The 15,000-nt window shown below is 50.4% G+C and overlaps 1 protein-coding gene and 1 long non-coding RNA gene across 8 annotated transcripts in view; both read left to right on the top strand.

The window, feature by feature from the left end:
* Positions 1-15,000, top strand: part of loco (regulator of G protein signaling family member locomotion defects) — a 155,090-nt gene that overhangs the window by 87,309 nt on the left and 52,781 nt on the right. The window lies entirely within an intron of this gene.
* The window catches only part of LOC147468509 (uncharacterized), a 20,845-nt gene continuing 10,479 nt past the window's right edge, over positions 4,635-15,000 (top strand). Inside the window, exons 1-2 of one of the 2 annotated variants that reach the window (XR_015192436.1) lie at positions 4,643-5,015; positions 14,119-14,255. This is a non-coding gene — a long non-coding RNA (uncharacterized LOC147468509). Of the gene's footprint in view, positions 5,016-14,118; positions 14,256-15,000 lie in introns of those variants that run through there. The other variant, XR_015192437.1, reaches the window with a different exon arrangement.

Below are 15,000 nucleotides of genomic sequence, written 5' to 3'. Positions count from 1 at the left end.
GAAGCCCGCCCCGCGGACCGTCTTCCCCACCTTCACTACGCCCATTCCTGGCTTCCGTCACCCGCGACCGCGCCCCCTGCGGCGTTACCACGACACGCTCCTTCAGGAGGCCATCCCCCAAATGTCCTCGACGCCCCTAGTGCTGCCGAGGAACCCGTGCCACCGCGAGGCGTCCGGGAACCCCGGCTCGGGGACCGACTCGGCAGATGTGACGCCCACGCCCTCATCTGAGACCATTTGCAATGAAGACTCATTCCTTGACGAGTCCTACATGAGTCACAAGTGCTACCTGTCCCCCTCCAGCGCATACGACTCTTCCTTGGGGTCGTTCAATGGCCTCCCCGGCGGCCAAGACCACATACCGTGGATCACGACGCCACCCCACAACTCCATCAAGGCCTCCCAGTCAATGGGAAATCTCCATCAGGTTGAAGGCGACGGTGGAAACCTGCGGCGGGGGCCCGGCCGCCTACAGGCCGCGCATGCAGGCGCGTCGTTTAGCCACCGGATGCTCCTGTCGTATCGGAACAAAGAAAACGAGGTGAGCTGCGAAGTTACACAGGGGTTAATGAGGATTTAACGAAAGATCACACATACCCACGTTACACGCTACCTCACCATAGACCCCCAGAGGCATTCAAGTCCACTCGGAGACACACACACACACACACACACACACACACACACACACACACACACACACACACACACACACACACACACACACACACACACACACACACACACACACACACACCCACATACACATACACATACACATACACATACACACTCTCTCTCTCTCTCTCTCTCTCTCTCTCTCTCTCTCTCTCTCTCTCTCTCTCTCTCTCTCTCTCTCTCTCTCTCTCTCTCTCCTCCCCTCCTCTCTCTCTCTCCCTCTCTCTCTCTCACTTTCTCCCACTTTTTCTCACTCTCTCTCACTCTCACTCTCTCTCACTCTCTCACTATCTATCTCTCTATCTATCTATCTCTCTCTCTCTATCTCTCTCTATCTCTCTCTCTCTCTCTCTCTCTCTCTCTCTCTCTCTCTCTCTCTCTCTCACTCTCCCTCTCTCTCTCCCTCTCACTCTCCCTCTCTCTCTCCCTCCCTCCCTCCCTCCCTCTCTCCCTCTCCCTCTCTCCCTCCCTCCCTCCCTCTCTCCCTCTCTCCCTCCCTCTCTCCCTCTCTCCCTCTCTCCCCCCCTCCCTCCCCCTCCCCACACAACAACAACTACTTCATATTAGTCAGAAGGCCCTACGACACTATTTCCCGAGGGGTGTCGTTCTCTTTTACCTGCCACCCACCCGAGTGTGAAAAGCTTCACCCTGTTAATGTTGATTGACTCGTTAAAGGTGTGAGCGAGGTATTTGCGCGATCATGATGTTTTCCTAATGACTCTTAATTAAGGTTTGGCAATTTGTTAGCTGTGTATTCATAGTATAACTGTGTTTTGCTAATGTCTTTTCTGTATATTTTTGCATATATCTACCAGCTTATAATTTTTACGTGCATTTGCTCTTTAATATGGCCTGACTTTGGATGATATTTAGTTTATTTTCTATTATTTGCTCAAATGGTCGCTTGTAGATTCTTTGTCATTACTTGCTGTGTAGAATATCTTTCCCATGTCTTTGTTGTTGTTCTTGCTGTGATTATTATTGTGTGTACTTTTCAATTTTATAAGTGCCAGTTACCTCATGATCTTTCCCATAGCCACATTAAGATTATGTGGTAGTGGAGAGGAAGTGAAGGCTACCGTAAGCATTAACCCTCGCCCGCTAAGATATCTTAATGTCGTACGTAAGTTAGTGTGTTTGTAGATTAGGTCGTGGTCGCCTGTTTATATTTGTGTGTGTGTGTGTGTGTGTGTGTGGGTGTGGGTGGGTGTGGGTGGATGGAAAAATAAGGTATATGGTGTGTGTGTGTGTGTGTGTGTGTGTGTGTGTGTGTGTGTGTGTGTGTGTGTGTGTGTGTGTGTGTGTGTGTGTGTGTGTGTGTGTGTGTGTGTATGTATGTATGTATATATGTATATATGTATGTATGTATGTGTATGTGTATGTGTGGGTGTGTGGATGGATGGAGATTTAAGGTATATGGTGTGTGCGTGTGCACGGGGGGCAGGGGGTGTCGTGAAGGCCCATTAGCATACATATAGTCTAGGCTTATGGTGATGTTTGTGCCATCGCCGTCAACGCGTCGAGGCTCTTTTGTATATCTGGAGCTGATATTTATTTGTATTTGTTTATTTGTTTTGACATATATCTAAAGACCCCTCGATTAGAATGTTTACATTGCAAAACGTTGGTAATGTCAATAATACTATTGTATTTATAGACACAGTTTCACTTCCGAAAATTCAAAATGAAATATCTTGCCCCTATTTTTATGTGACCGTGTTGTTTGACCCAAATGAAGTCACTAAGCTTATTATTGTAACTATTATTATCAATACTAATATTATTATTGTTGTTGTTTTTGCTTTCATTGCTATCATTAATGTCATCATCATTATTATTATAACTACTAGTACTACAACTACCACCATTGTTGTTATTGTTATTATTGTTACATTTGCTATTACTTCCATCATCATTACTATTTCATTCAGACGCAGTTTTCATTCCGAAAATTAGAATTAAAACAATTTATGAGTGCGTCGTTTAACCCAGAGGAAGGCGTTGTGAAAGAACAGCCGCTGTGACTCACCTTTGGTAAGCTGGAAATTCTGTGCGTGTCATCAGCCCTCCGATTGCTGTGCTATGTGTTGTTATGGTGGTTACTGCTGTGGTCAGGAGTAAGGTATCGGCATGCAGGATATCTGAATGTGCGGTTTTTGTCATATTTGTGATTGGTTATGGTGAAGATCCTCCTTGTTCTCTGTAATAAAGATGAATAGCATGTTTTCTGTAAACCAGATTTCCTTCTATAGGCTTTTCTACATTGGTTCAATCGCTTACTTATCTATTTATTTACCCAAATGTCATTCCCGCTTGCCTTCTCTCCTCATCAGTTTTTCCCACCTCTCTCCCATTTTTCTGAGTCTGTTTTTATATCACATAGACAATTATATGATCTTATCTAACCAGCATTTGTTTTTTGTTCCAGGTATGTGAAGCGGTTTGTCACAGCGATGGCGCGGGTACTGAGGTGAGTAGAGAGAACGAGAGCGAGAGCGAGAGCGAGAGCGAGAAGAAGGAAGGAAGTAAGACAGAGAAGGAGAAGGAGTTTAGTATAATCATTCTTCTTTCGAGCTGAATCCCTCTCGGGCAAAACCCCGGTCGTGTAAGCTCTCTTTACTAGCATAATCCGTGTCCATTCCCTTCTCGCTATCTGTCCCATCCCCACAGATATTCTTTTCTCCCTCTTGTGGATTCCTATTTCATGATGCCCAATGGTAGATAGACGATGCCCCCTTCGGCCGCGCGTGCCTCGCGGGCCCGCTGCGGAGATGAGCGCGTGTTATCATTGCGTGACTGGGCAAGCTCCGGTTCCTGGAGTCAATGGGCGTGCGTGTTGTTCGCCCGGGAGGCTCTCTTACCCAGTCCGCGCTTTGTGTGTGTGTGTGTGTGTGTGTGTGTGTGTGTGTGTGTGTGTGTGTGTGTGTGTGTGTGTGTGTGTGTGTGTGTGTGTGTGTGTGTGTGTGTGTGTGTGTGTGTGTGTGTGTGTGTGTGTGTGTGTGTGTGTGTGTGTGTGTGTGTGTGTGTGTGTGTGCGCGTGTGTGTGCGCGCATGTGTGCGTGTGTGTGCATCCGTGCGTGCGGTTATGCATGTGTGGTGCGATTCCTGGGTGCAATCGCGGTTCTGCCAAAAAGAAAGTAGCCTTGGTAAGGAAGGGAATGGCGAAGGAAGGGGCGTAGTAGGAAGTAGAAGAGTACGGAAAAGGAAGACAGAAAGAAGGAAAGAGGGAAATTGAAGACAGACAGTGAGAGAGAGAGGGGGGAGGGAGGGAGGGAGAGGGGGGGAGTTTGATAGAAGTACAGAGTGAGAAGAAGAGAATTGACTGATATATCAGAAGGAAAGTGGGAAGGAGGAAGAGGGAGAGGGAATTGTCAAGAGACAGACACAGGAAAGAGAGTGACTCACGAAATTGTGAAGAGGATATTGGTTAATGTAATGCATGTCGTAACGATCACACCGTGTTTCAGGCTTACATTCCGGCGCGTTGAGTTCGGCCAGCGGGATATTTACAGGATTTCGGACGTGTCTCTGTGTATGTGCGTGTGATAGTGGTGGTGGTGGGGGAGGGGGGGTAGAGGATAGGGAGATGCTCACTCCCACTTACACCATAAGCGGAGTGCCCTTGTTTCATCCATCCAAAGCATACGGATGGCTGCTGAACGGAATTGATGAGTTGAAATGGCCGAGAAGGAGGAAGGGGAACGGCAGAGGAAGTGACTCTCGGCAGAAGGGAGGAGGGGGGGAAGGATGGTCAGAGGGTGGGCAGGGGAGGTGAGAGGGATGGGGTGTGATTCATTAGGAATGTAACCGCAGTGCGAGTCCCAGCGACGGTTATACCTGCCACAAGTGTCTCCTTGCAAGTTGCACCTTTTACCCTCCCTGACGCCCACCACGTGCATTGCCCCGCCCACGACGTCTTTCACGCCCATCCCTGGTGTGTACCTGGTTATGCTTGGGGGCAGAGAACACAACGCTTCGTCCCGAGCCTGGAGGGTTATCGGGTGATGGCGGATGTCTTGAATTCAACACTGATGACCCCCCTCCCCCGTACCTTCCTCCATCCTGCCCCCCTCGCTGCTCAGTATGGACGCCTTCGTGTCCCGTCTGATTGCGCTTTCGTCCTCCGGGCACGGCGGCACGTGTGCCGGCATGGTTGAAGGAGGCAGGCAGGAGGCGTCGTCACTGGCGGCGGCAGCGGTAGCCGACGGGGGACTCTGCCGTCCTCGCGCAGCGCCGCTCAGTCTGTGGCTTTACCTGGTTAGCGGCGGCCACCGTCCCGAACAGCGCCGACTCGCTGCCCTCGCGACACGCGGACGGGCGACGGCTACGAGAAGAAGGTTCTGCCGAGAGAATCTAGTGGGCCGAAGCAGGCCTCTCGAGTGCCGTGAAAAGCGGGATCAGAAAGGGAGGGCGAATGGGGATCCGAGTGAAACGTTGGAACAAAATGGATCGGAGGACGTTTTGGGAAATCCTTCAGCTCTAGGATGCCTTAGCGTGTAGTTCCTGTAGACTAGGCGCTTAGAAGACTTTCAGGGGGATGGTGATAAATAGGAATTTGGCAAGTTCATCTTTTTTACTCAACGATGTGAATTAGCAAATGGAAGCGCGTTGTGCAAGGGAAACGAGGACCGCCAACAAGGATTGAAAGTGAAGCGGCCTTGCAGGTGGGGTCGAGGTGGTCCAGGTGACCTACAGTGCTACGAGTTGCGTCCGTCCGGTAATGGTGATTGTTCAGTGTGACCTGCTGGAAGTGACGTGTTTATATATTTTTTTTTTAGATTTTTTTTTGTCAAGTGTCTGCGTACACATGTCTAGACTGGAATGACAATGGATGTACGCTGTCTTGCCTAGACGCCGTTTAAGTCTGTGCATGTATATCGCATGCCATGGTGTCGTGCATAGTGCAGCTTTGTAAGTGTAGTTGTAGTTGTCAAGGAGAGTTAGTCGTATCTGTGTATCTCGTGCAGTCCTACTGTATATATCAAATGCAAGTGAAGGGTAGCCTTTTCTCACGTTAAGTGTGTCTCGCGGCCCCTCCTGCAGTGGTCATGGAGTGCAGGATGTATCCACTGTAATTTCTGCCTGTAATTTCACTGGAAAAAAATAGTTTTTATACTTTTCGTTGCTTGCCTTCTTTGTCTTCGTTGTCTCATTGTTCTTCGTACCCATGTTTCTGATTTTCTTTGTCTGGTACATTGTTCTTTTTCTACATCATCATCATTATCTTATTCATATGTTTCTATTATTGTCATTATTATGATCGTCGTCATCATCATCATCATTATTATCATTATCATTATCATTATCATCATCCGCCTTCTTCGAGTCGAGCAAATGAGGTTAATTTTGAGGTTCTTTTAATGCAATTGCTACTTTACTTTCCTCATTTGGATTCTCGCAGATGTTTATGGGTTGCGGATAAATGTTTGAAGGTTAATTGAACCCGTTCACTTGTTACACGTTCATTTTGAAAGGCAGTGCGCGTGTGTCTCCTTACATGTGGCTAAACGTCATATTGTTGTCAATATTACTGCATACTTCATAGTAAGACTAACATTCAACCTTTAATTTCGATAGCGTTGATAGTTATTTGAAAAGAAATGTAGATGATATTCATGAAGTTTGCGAATAATGGAAAAAAAAACAATATGGAAAGCCTTTGTGATACAAATACAAGAAATATTTTTTACAGTGAATTTCGCCATGACATGTTTTAGAAACTGCATTTGCAAGTGTGCAACTTTTTTATCAGTTGTCGCAGTCAAGTGGCTCGTTTGGAATTTCAGCCAACACCATCGAGTCTCAAAAGAAGCTAGAGATCAGAGAATGGCGTTGTGATAGGCGTTCAAACGGAAACATTGACTTGAAAAGTGATTATACGAGCATCGAGCATGGAAATGCCCGTGATCTGAAAATTATATCTTAAACAAGTTATTCTCCGAAATGCATCTTGGTGGTGTGTGTGTGCGTGGCAGAGCGGATGTGTATTATCGAAGGAGGGGCGGCGGTTTCTCTCTTTCTCTTTCTCTTACTCTTTCTCTCTCTTTTCTCTCTCTTCTCTCTCTTCTCTCTCTTCTCTCTCTTCTCTCTCTCTCCTCTCTCTCTCCTCTCTCTCTCCTCTCTCTTTCTCTCTCTCTCTCTCTCTCTCTCTCTCTTTTCTCTCTCTTCTCTCTCCTCTCTCTCTCTCTCTCTCTCTCTCTCTCTCTCTCTCTCTCTCTCTCTCTCTCTCTCTCTCTCTCTCTCTCTCTCCTTCTCCTCTCTCCTCTCTCTCCTCTCTCCTTTTCCCCTTCTCTCTCTCTCTCTCTCTCTTTCTCTCTCTCTTCTCTCTCTCCTCTCTCTCTCTCTCTCCCTCCCCTCTCTCTCTCTCTCTCTCTCTCTCTCTCTCTCTACCTCACACTCTCACACACACACACACACACACACTCTCTCTCTCTCTCTCTCTCTCTCTCTCTCTCACACACACACACACACACTCTCTCTCTCTCTCTCTCTCTCTCTCTCTCTCTCTCTCTCTCTCTCTCTCTCTCTCTCTCTCTCTCTCTCTCTCTCTCTCTCTCTCTCTCTCTCTCTCTCCTCTCTTTCTCTCTTCTCTCGCTCTCTCTCTATCTCCTCTCTCTCTCTCTCTCTCTCTCCTCTCTCTCTCTCTCTCTCTCTCTCTCTCTCTCTCTCTCTCCTCTCTCTCTCTCTCCTCTCTCTCTCTCTCTCTCCTCTCTCTCCTCTCTCTCTCTCTCTCCCTCCCGCTCTCTCTCCCCCTCTCTCCTCTCCCTCCCTCCCTCTCTCTCTCCCTCTCTCTCTCTCTCTCTCTCTCTCTCCCTCCCTCCCTCCCTCCCTCCCTCCCTCCCTCCCTCCCTCCCTCTCCCTCTCTCTCTCCCTCCCTCCCTCTCCCTCTCACTCTCTCTTACTCTCTCTTATTCTCTCTCTCTCACTCACTCACTCACTCTCCTTCCTCTTCCGCCCTTTCTTTCTTTCTTTCTTTCCTTCCTTCTTTCATAATATATTTATTTATTGTTCTGCCCCAATTTATGCTTTCTTCGGTTGGCTTTGCATGTTGGAAGTGCGAAGATGTCTCCGATTTACACGACTGAATGCTTGTGATGCGAGGTATATCACATAACATCTGTCTCTCATTCAGTCTTTTTCCCTTTCTTTTTTTCGCTTTTTTTTCTCCTCTTCCCCTCCCCCCCCCCCTCTCTCTCTTCCTCCTCCTTCACCCCACCCTCACTCTCACTCGACTCGTTTTCTTAATAGTTAGGAAAAGGACGGCAATACATACTGTATAGATTGTTAATTGGTTTAAGATGCGTCAATGTTCTTTGTGGGACATTTGTGCCAGCAAAAGAAACACGTCCCCCCTCGTCTTGCAGAAAGCGACAAAGATGGAATAGAGGGGAATTCCTGGTATGAATTTAATATCCCCTCCGTTTTCTTTCTTTTCTCTAACACCTTTCAGTGATATTGGCAAAGAAAACGAGCCCTGGAGACCGTCGACGTGGGACGATAAAATATCGGGACCGAGAGGAACGATTAAGAAATTAAGACAGTGGGGATCAGTGCAATGTTTACGAGGAAATATGCGCACAGATCATGATCATAACACGATTCCTGTTTGCATATTAATATGTATGAATGTCACTTCTATTTAAAAAATCACAAGGGAAAAAATTTATATCAGCACGTTTTTGAGGTGAGCAGGTAGCCTAGATGACCATTAGCGGGCGAAGGTAAACCATAGCGACCTCAAATGAGTACTCGCTCTGGGTTAATGGCTGATGGTCTATCGTATGCGTGTACAACGATTTTGGTAACATAGTAACCTAGATGATAGCTAACCATTACATAATCGGTGTGTTACGCTAAGACGTCTGACAGAGGGAGAGAGAGAGAGAGGTATAAGTATAAATACAAGCTTAGATGTGACTATAAATAGAGAGTCGGAGAGGGAGAGGTGGATGTATAAGTATAAGTATAAACATTAGTGTAGATATAGATATAAGTACAGATTTGGAGAAGGAGAGGGAGAGGTATAAGGATAAATATAAGTATGAATATAAATCCATGTAGAGAGTGGTTGAGGAAGAGATAGAGAGAGAAAGAGAGAGGAAGAAGTAGATAGAGAGAGAGGAAGAGGTAGGGAGAGAGGAAGAGAGAGAGAGCGAGAGTGAGAGAAGGGGGGTGGAGGTTATGGAGAGTGAGTGAGCGAGCACGAGCGTTTGCACAGCATGCAGGGCGGCAGTGTAACGGCTCCCCGCCCTACTTGGGCAGCATGGTGTCTCGGGGTGGGCGTCGCGGGCGGGCGACGCGCTGACAACCGCCTCGCAATTATCTCGGCGGACGCAACCCCTCTTTGGTGGGGGTGGGAGATGGAGGGGGGGCAACAACGGACAGATATTAAGTAGCTCCTATTTTCCCTTTGTCGTCATGCACTTGAAATTATGAGTTGATAGTGTCTCTTGGTGCAATTGATCATGTTGCTATCACTTTTATCTGTTGTGTTTATTGATATTACTGTTATCGTTATCGTAGTAGCGGTTGTCATTCGTCGTCGTCAACATCATCATCCCATCTTTCTTTTTTAATATCCGTTTTCGCTTGGGAGGCGATTTGGAAATGAAAGAAAGTGTCAGAGTGAAGAAAAAAAAAGTGACTCAAAAAGTTTCGTTCCTCGCAGCGACCACTAGACGACAGGTGGAGAGGAGGGGAGGAAGGGGTAAGGGAAGGAGGGTGGGGGGAGGAGGAGTAGGAGGAGGAGGGGTATTTGTAGACAGGTTCCCAAGGACGGACGTTGAATGGGGAGGGGAGGGGGTGAGATGAGGCTGGGCAGAGGGCTACGGAGGGAGGCGGCAGTAGATGGTGGAAGGTGGGAGGAAGGAAGCGTCGAGGAGGAAGAGAGGGAAGTCAGACAAGATAAGGAGGAGGAGGAGGAGGAGGAGGAGGAGGAGGAGGAGGAGGAGGAGGAGGAGGAGGAGGAGGAGGAGGAGGAGAGGAAGAGGAGGAGGAGGAAGAAGAAGAAGAAGAAGAAGAAGAAGAAGAAGAAGAAGAAGAAGAAGAAGAAGAAGAAGAAGAAGAAGAAGAAGAAGAAGAAGAAGAAGAAGAAGAAGAAGGAGGAGTGCCTTAGGAGGAGGGCATGGGGGGTTGAGCCCAGTAGCGACTTTATAACGGGACTGCCAAGGCCCACGCTACTGACCCTGAGACTCGTCTTCTTCTGATTGCTCTTCCTGCCTCTTCTCCTCCCTTCTCTCTCCCCTGATTTATCTGTCTCCTTCCTCCACCACCACCTCCACTTCCACCCTTCATCTCCTCCTCCACCCCTCACCTCCACCTCCACCCCCACCGCCACCTCCACCCCCACCCCCACCTCTACCTCCACCCATCACCTCCACCCCCCACCTCCACCTCCACCTCCACCTCCTCTCTTTCTCTCCTCTTTCCTTTCTGCTCCCCTTCCCTTTTACATACAGAAGGTCACTTTTTAGGGCTAATTAACGCCCGAGTCCCCGCGCCGTTTGAAGATGTATATTTCTTGCTTGTTTATTCATATATTTGTTTATAGATTGGTTGACAGATGGATTTATTTGTTTTCCGAGAACGAAAAGTGGCCTGAAGCACGCGGGGAAAATGAACATGACACGGCAGTGCGCCACGGCAGAAAGTTGAGTGATTAAAATGTAACGGGAGTCATTATTGGCCTAATTGAAGCGTTGAATGGCCAGAGACATGCAACCCGGAGCCAGACGTCGCCTTCTACTCTGCTCATCCCCCCTCCCTTCCTCCTCCCTCCTCCCTCCTCCCTCCTCCCTCATGCTTGTGTAAGCGCTGACCGCAACTTGGGGAAACTTTCTAGCGCGTAGGCATTAAGAACGGATATTGGTTAACAAGCGAGCAAAGCTTCTTTCGCTGCTTCTTGTTTTCCCCTCTCTCTCCCTCTCCCCCTCCCCCATTCTCTCTCTCTCTTTCTCTTTCTCTTTCTCTCCCTCCCTTCCTTCATCTCTCTCCCTCTCTCCCTCCTTTTATCTCTCTCTCTCTCTCTCTCTCTCTCTCTCTCTCTCTCTCTCTCTCTCTCTCTCTCTCTCTCTCTCTCTCTCTCTCTCTCTCTCTCTCTCTCTCTCTCTCTCTCTCTCTCTCTCTCTCTCTCTCTCGTTCTCTCTCTCGTTCTCTCCTATCCCTCTCCCTCCCTACCTCTCCTTCTCAATTTCCCTTTCCCTTCCCTTTTATTTTCCTTCTCCCCCTCCCCCTTTTCTTCGCCTTCCGTCCTCTCCCCCGTCCACTCTACCCTCCTGTCCCCTCCACCCTCTTGTCCTTTCCACCCTCCTGTCCTCTCCACCCTCCTGTCCTCTCCACCCTCCGGCCCCCTCCACCCTCCCGTCCTCTCCACCCTCCTGTCCTCTCCACCCTCCGGCCCCCTCCACCCTCCCGTCCTCTCCACCCTCCTGTCCTCTCCACCCTCCTGTCCTCTCCACCCTCCGGCCCCCTCCACCCTCCCGTCCTCTCCACCCTCCTGTCCTCTCCACCCTCCCGTCCTCTCCACCCTCCGGCCCCCTCCACCTTCCTGTCCCCTCCACCCTCCCGTCCTCTCCACCCTCCCGTCCTCTCCACCCTCCGGCCCCCTCCACCTTCCTGTCCCCTCCACCCTCCCGTCCTCTCCACCCTCCGGCCCCCTCCACCTTCCTGTCCCCTCCACCCTCCCGTCCTCTCCACCCTCCCGTCCTCTCCACCCTCCGGCCCCCTCCACCTTCCTGTCCCCTCCACCCTCCCGTCCTCTCCACCCTCCGGCCCCCTCCACCTTCCTGTCCCCTCCACCCTCCCGTCCTCTCCACCCTCCGGCCCCCTCCACCTTCCTGTCCCCTCCACCCTCCCGTCCTCTCCACCCTCCCGTCCTCTCCACCCTCCTGTCCTCTCCACCCTCCGGCCCCCTCCACCCTCCCGTCCTCTCCACCCTCCCGTCCTCTCCACCTTCCTGTCCCCTCCACCCTCCCGTCCTCTCCACCCTCCCGCCCCCTCCACCCTCCCGCCCCCCCCCCCCTCCCGTCCCCTCCCCCCTCCCGTCCCCCCCCCCCGCCGCCCCCCTCCGCCTGCCGGTCCCCTCCCCCCTCCCGTCCTCTCCACCCTCCGGCCCCCTCCACCTTCCTGTCCCCTCCACCCTCCCGTCCTCTCCACCCTCCGGCCCCCTCCACCCTCCGGCCCCCTCCACCTTCCTGTCCCCTCCACCCTCCCGTCCTCTCCACCCTCCGGCCCCCTCCACCTTCCTGTCCCCTCCACCCTCCCGTCCTCTCCACCCTCCCGTCCTCTCCACCTTCCTGTCCCCTCCACCCTCCCGTCCTCTCCACCCTCCGGCCCCCTCCACCTTCCTGTCCCCTCCACCCTCCCGTCCTCTCCACCCTCCGGCCCCCTCCACCTTCCTGTCCCCTCCACCCTCCCGTCCTCTCCACCCTCCGGCCCCCTCCACCTTCCTGTCCCCTCCACCCTCCGGCCCCCTCCACCCTCCCGTTCCCTCCACCCTCCTTCGCCGTCTTTGTTCCCGACCCAAGTCCCCTCGTGAAAGCGCGCCAGTTTCTATTTTGGCCTCAGCCATTATGGCGTATTACACCTGAAACATGATTCACGCCCGCCGCACTTGCCTGCCCGCCGGCCCCAGGTGCGTGGGCGGCTCAGGCCCTCGCACACCTGCGACTCTTAATGAACCGTAATTCGCTTAGGTGATTAGTGGGGAGGAGGGAGGGGGTGGGGGAGGGGGAAAAGAGGAGGGGTGGCTATTCAGTGCTGGAATGTTTGTATTGGAATAGGCGTGATTGCATCCGTCCATCTTTCCCTCCTTCCTTCCTTCCTTCCTTCCGTCCTTTCTTCCTTCCATCCATCTATCCATCCATCTATCTATCTATTTATCCATCCATACATTCATTCATCCATCCATCCATCCATCCATCCACCCACCCACCATCCATCCAACCAACCAACCAACCAACCACTCATCCATCCATCTATCTGTCTATCCAACCATCCATCCATCTATCTGTCTATCCAACCATCCATCCATCTGTCCATCCAACCATTCATCCATCTATCTATCTATCTATCTATCTGACTATCCAACCATCCATCCATCCTTCCATCCATCCTTCCACTCATCTACTCACCCACCCTGCTTATCCCGTCTCTCTCTCTCATTCCCTTCCCTCCCATCACCCCTCTCCGTCTCCCCCTTTCCCCTTCTTCCTCATATCTCTCTCATACCCCCCCCCCCTTTCGCCCTCCACTGTCTCACGCTTCCCAGGATGAAGTCGTTTCTTTCCTACTTTGCTCCGCTTGCATCTGTGGCGGGTTGCAAGCATCGCCATGAATAATGCGCGTGATCTCTTTTTGTGTTTTTTCTTTGGATACTGCCATAGCCGTTTTTTCTGTTTTAGTCTATGTTGGTTTTATGGTTTTTGTTATTGTTTTCTTATGGTTGTTGTTATTGACGTCTGTTATTATTATGGGTAATAATTGTGATCGGTTGACTGTTCAACAGACTTCAACGTGTTTTGTTGTTGCTTTTGCCATTGTTATCCTGAAGGCTTTGCGGAGATAATGGATATGTATACACTCAATTTTCGTCTCATGTTTATCTGTCCGTCTCTGTATTTACCTATCCTTTATTTTCATAATTGTGGCTGATTCTGATCCCTATATCTTGCCCCTTCTAGAATAGCACCAGTTATCTTGTTTTACGGTCTTCCTCTCCCTCTTTTCCTCTTCTGCCTGTCCTCTTCTTCCTCTGCTCGTCCTCGTCCATTTCTGCTCCTCCTCCTCTTCCTCCCTCTCCTCCCTCTCCTCCCTCTCTTCCCTCTCCTACCTCTTCTCCCTCTCCTCCTCCTCCTGTACCCCTTCCTTTTTTTTTACATCCCTTAATTTTCTCCCCTTCCCCTCCTCCCCCAGCCCTCTATTATGGACAATAAGTTCACTGGGTACAAATTGCAGCCCGTATGACGTACGTAAATTATGTGCAGGCTGTGATTGCAGCCTTTATGACGTACGTAAGTTTATGTGCAGGCTGGGTGACAAAACTCGAAGTGGGAACTCACGACTGACTGAACTGCACAGCAAATTCTATCCTTGTGATTCTGTAACGCAACCTTTGGTATGAGATGTGTTTTTTACTGAATGATCTTGTGAAGTTATTATTATTGTTGGTAGGAAGAAAAGGCTGTGACGTGACTCCAGCTGTGGCAGCGGGAGGAAGCCAAAGGGAGGGAAAGTGGGCGAGCAAGGCGGAAGTGAGGGTACGATCTTAGGATAATGTGAGTGAGGGGGGGGGGGTGACCGTCAGCGCCAGCCCTCACCTTCGGCTTTGGACCATTGGTATTACTCAGCGGCGCTATTATAGAGACAGTGTGAGCCCGTGCATTGTGTTCCTCTGACGGTGTGCGCTTCGAAGTAACCGTGAGTCATGTTCATCGCGCGCAGGTAAGACGTAAGTGTGGTCAGACTGACTACGTGTGTGTCGATCCGGAAAGACAAGTGACCTTACAGTGCAGCGCCTCGTTGTGAATTGCGCGCAAGAGAGGCTTTCAAACATAGTCTCCCGTGTACTGTGGTGTGTTATTCGAAGCCGAGACAGGACAGGTGCTCGCAAAGACTCCCTAGTGCGATTTGTACGACTTTTTTCCGTGTGATGATGGTAAGGAATTCACCATGACGCTCTTCAGCTCTCCCGGCGGCGAGCGGCGGTCCAGGTCGCTCGTGAAGAAGGTAATGTCGAAGGTAGTTATAAATACTGATATGTTTGCCACACACACACACACACACACACACACACACACACACACACACACACACACACACACACACACACACACACACACACACACACACACACACACACACACATAGCATCATCTTCTCCACCCTACCCCCACCCCCTTCGACATTGAGGGGTCTAGACCCCCCCCCCCCACACTCTCACACGTACACCAACGGAGCCCCAGCCTCTGATCCCTGAGGAAAAGGGCATTCACCAATTTGGGCTAATTGTTACCATGCTCGAGGGGCCTTACGAGTGCCTTAGGTGCCAGGTAACTGAGGACTTGTATCGTCTGTCCTTTCATCCGCCCCCCTTCCCTCTCTCTCTCTCTCTCTCTCTCTCTCTCTCTCTCTCTCTCTCTCTCTCTCTCTCTCTCTCTCTCTCTCTCTCTCTCTCTCTCTCTCTCTCTCACACACACACACTCTTTCTCTCTCTCTCTCTCTCTCTCTCTCTCTCTCTCTCTCTCTCTCTCTCTCTCTCTCTCTCTCTCTCTCTCTCTCTCTCTCTCTCTCTCTCTCTCTCTCTCTCTCTCCTCTCCTCCTCTC

The sequence above is a fragment of the Penaeus japonicus genome, unplaced genomic scaffold (assembly GCF_977035675.1).
Source record: "Penaeus japonicus unplaced genomic scaffold, GWHDUDI00000001_assembly GWHDUDI00000028, whole genome shotgun sequence".
Taxonomy (NCBI): domain Eukaryota; kingdom Metazoa; phylum Arthropoda; class Malacostraca; order Decapoda; family Penaeidae; genus Penaeus; species Penaeus japonicus.
Note: the sequence above shows the minus strand (reverse complement) of the source record. Positions and strands in the feature narration are given on the sequence as shown.